The following is a 3,601-nucleotide window of genomic DNA, read 5'->3' as shown; positions in this document are numbered from 1 at the left end:
GCATTGATGTGACGTTTCCTGCACATGCCAGCCTTGCTTTAGTTTGAGCTACTATGAGAGATGCCAAGTTTATTAAGAGGCAGGCACTGTTTAATTTTGGTGCATCTTGGTTCCAACAACTTGTGCACAGATGATGCATCAGGTTTAAAGTGCCTCGCTCCTTTAGAGTGTAAATGGGTGCAGATTTTTATCCAAAACGGTCTGTACAAAATTGACTCTTAGGAGACCTTTATGGAATGGGGCATTATACTTTTTTTGTTCACTACACTCTTTCAATGTTAAATGTTGTACATGGCCACCTTGTTCCTCACTGAATGCAGCATGTATAGTGAGACCCCCAGTGACTTTGGTGTGATGGCAGGCAATACTTTTACCAGTGCTGCGAGGGAGGAGAGTCCGAGGCTCTCTGCCCCTGTCCTCCCCCAGCCTCTGGACAATGATACCTTTCTGTCCAGAGGCAGAGGGTTGTGAGCCTCATGGGACTCGTCTCCCCCACAATGCGGGGTACCGACTGCCATTACAGCTGAAACCTGCAGGTCTAACTACTTTGCCACCCCTCAATTAGGAAAGCAGAGTGCTGTGGTCAAAGGCATTAACTTCTAAAATACAGGTTACATATTTTAGAAGTCGTCTTGAAGGGGGCCATGGACTAGTGAATTATGAGCTTTCTTTGGACTTAGACTTGTGCCTTTAATATTTAAGATGACCTATGACATGTTGATACTAGAGATGAGCAAACTTCCACTTATGAAATTGGACACTTTTTTTGGTAAAAGGTGAATTGCGTTATGGATTCTGTTTCCACAGACCGTAATGCAATTCTAGAACTGCCTTTAGAAGCATTCTGTTCATTCCATCATAATAGAAGTCTATGGCTGCAAAACTGATCCGTCCCATTTCCGTTATGCAGGAGAGGGCTTCCTGCTTAATAAATGGCATGGATCTGTTTTGCAGTCCATAGACTTCTATTATGACGGAATGAATAACTGAGTGCCTCAAAGCCGTTCCGTTATGCAGTCCGTCATAGAATTGCGTTAAGGTACATGGTAACGGACTCCATAACACAATTTGCCTTTTACCAGTAAACTAAGCATGAAGTTCAAAATACGAAACTCATCTTCAGTTGATACGTCGGCACTGTGCCGTGTAGTTTATTGGCATCTTCCAGGAAACACTGGAATAAGCAATGTCCATATAGCAGCTGTCCTTCTGTTGTAAAGTTGGTACTTTGTCCTGTGCATAATTACAGCAGGAATAGTATCAGTTTCCGACTAGTGGCAAAGATAATTGACATGTGAAGTCATGTATGCATATTGGGCCAGATTTATCATTAGCTCAGGTCAGAATAATGGAGTGAAAGTCCCAAACGCTAAAACTGCGCACAAATTTGCAACTTTTCTGCTCTGCACTATGCTCGCCAGTTTTCTGAAAGTGGGCGTGTTTTCTTATGTAAATGAATCTAGACAGATTTACTATTGGACTATTTAAAAAAAGTCGCAATTTCACTCCAGTGAGGACCATGCTTATCTTATGAGACTTTAATAGAACATGCGACTTTTTCATAACTATGTGCGACTTTTGTAAAGCTGCTTACTGACGGATAAACTGCTACCGTCAAACCACATTTATTAGTCTTAAAGGGCCGATCATAAATCTGACTTTAGCCATATGTTAAAGTGGAGTGAGCTGTCAGTCATGATAAATCTGGCCCATTGTGGGCTACTTTCATGCTAGTGTTTTGGCTTTAAGTTTGAGATCCATTCAGGGCTCTCACAAGCGGTCCAAAACGGAGCCGTTCAGAATGCATCAGTTTGCCTCCATTCAACTCTGGAGGCAGACCCCAAAACGCTGCCTGCCTAAGTGGAGCCAAACGGGTTCATGACGGTCTGCAAAAACCGCTAGCGTGAAAGTAGCCTTATATGGACAAGTGTGTAGGAGCAGATGTGGGACAGGATCTTCACAAATGAAATGTGCTTTGCTGTGGAGTTCACTGGAAAGCTGCAGAGTACCTGCATGGCTTTGGAGTGGCTTTTTTTTTTTTTGCACAGCATGTGGATGAGATCTCACTTTGTAAAATTTTGCAGCTCTTTAAGCTAGAGTTCCTTGGTCCCAAAAATAACCAAAATGTTTAGAGGTGGGGCCATCTTAAACAAACACACTGGTCAGTATATGGCAACCACACAATTACAGAATAATATATAAATGTTTATTTTCTGTGGTTTACTTTGCTTTTTACAATATAGAAAGATCTTTGAGTAGTTCTAGTAAATATAAATTTGTAGGTTATTCTACTCTTAGATGTATAAAGAACTAGAAAAAAGGTTTTCCAAATATTCAAGGCTGAAAGAACATTTACAATGTCAGGCATGGTTTATGGAACAGAATTAAGACATGAAGTCTTGACTACATCAAGCTAGCCATAGACACTTACTGTTTGCTATGGTACTAAGATTGCTCTTAAGGAATTCTGCCCTGTTCAATACTGGGGATGTCACACCTCTGACCAACTACCATGCCACATCAATCCAGGTAGCTACAGTAGATCTGCATGAAAGTTGCCCCTCGATGCTTCCTTTTCACATGAGCCTAAGACCTCCTTGATGTAGCAAGCCAATCTATAACATGTCGCTCCAACAAGCACATCCCCTGTCCTATAACACAGGGTGGGAGTCCTATGTTACCTGTGTAAATGGAGCAGCATGTCCACCACTCAATTTACCTCTAAAGGACTCTCCAGTCACACAGAACAGGGATCCCCAGTGCTAGAACCCCCACCAGTCCTGTGGCTTGGACAGTGATGGGCAAACTGTGGCTCTTCAGCTGTTGTAAAACTACAAATCCCATCATGCCCTGCTGTAGGCATACTGGGAGTTGTAGTTTTACAACAGCTGGAGAGCCACAGTTTGCCCATCCCTGGGCTAGGAGATAAAGGGCTTGTACCTTGACAACTTAGGAGTAGAAAATGACCCCATTCCCAAAAGTAGAATTAAACCCAAACAGCCTTCTGTCATGGTCCTGAGACAAATGTGAACGTAGTAATCTGCACATACTTGTGGCCATTCACATCCGACTTCATGATGAAGGAAAAATCGACCTCACTTATTTACAAGAGTATCAGATTAGAAAGATTACCTTTGATCACAAGTGGTGCTCAGAACAAGATATTTTTTTATTTTTTCCCTCTCTTGGGCTGAGTTCACATCAGCATTCTGCCTTCCCATTCTTCTGTTCTAGGAACAGAAGAACTTGCTCAGCGAATAACTAAGCCAAACAGAGCCTATGGACCCCACAGAATATAATGGGGTCAGTTAGGTTTCTGCTCAGAGGAAGATTTTTGAAGCCGAGACAAAAGTCCTGCATGCACAACTTTTGTCTCCACTTCAAAAAAAAAAATCTCCCCTTGAGTGGAAACCTAACTGACCCAAATTATAGTCTACAGGCTGTTATGTGCCAAATCAGTTCTCCTGCTCCTATTATGGAGCGCCTGAACCCTTTTATATTTAACTTTATTTTTTTTCTGGTGTTTTAAAATCCTACAAATAATTCAGGGAACAAAAAGCCTCAGGCATGCACAGTTATATAATAAAAAAGCTACCCACAC

General features: G+C 42.0%; 1 long non-coding RNA gene across 1 annotated transcript; it reads right to left on the bottom strand.

Moving 5' to 3' along the window:
• Nucleotides 1-2,043: 2,043 nt before the first annotated feature.
• Nucleotides 2,044-3,376, bottom strand: LOC120991678. The gene is made up of 2 exons (XR_005776758.1): nucleotides 2,941-3,376; nucleotides 2,044-2,786 (listed from the first exon to the last, which is right to left on the bottom strand). It is a non-coding gene; the product is annotated as an uncharacterized LOC120991678 (long non-coding RNA).
• Nucleotides 3,377-3,601: the final 225 nt, after the last annotated feature.

The sequence above is a fragment of the Bufo bufo genome, chromosome 2 (assembly GCF_905171765.1).
Source record: "Bufo bufo chromosome 2, aBufBuf1.1, whole genome shotgun sequence".
Lineage (NCBI taxonomy): Eukaryota > Metazoa > Chordata > Amphibia > Anura > Bufonidae > Bufo > Bufo bufo.
The sequence above is the reverse complement of the archived record's forward strand: the minus strand, read 5'-3'. Positions and strand labels throughout refer to the sequence as shown.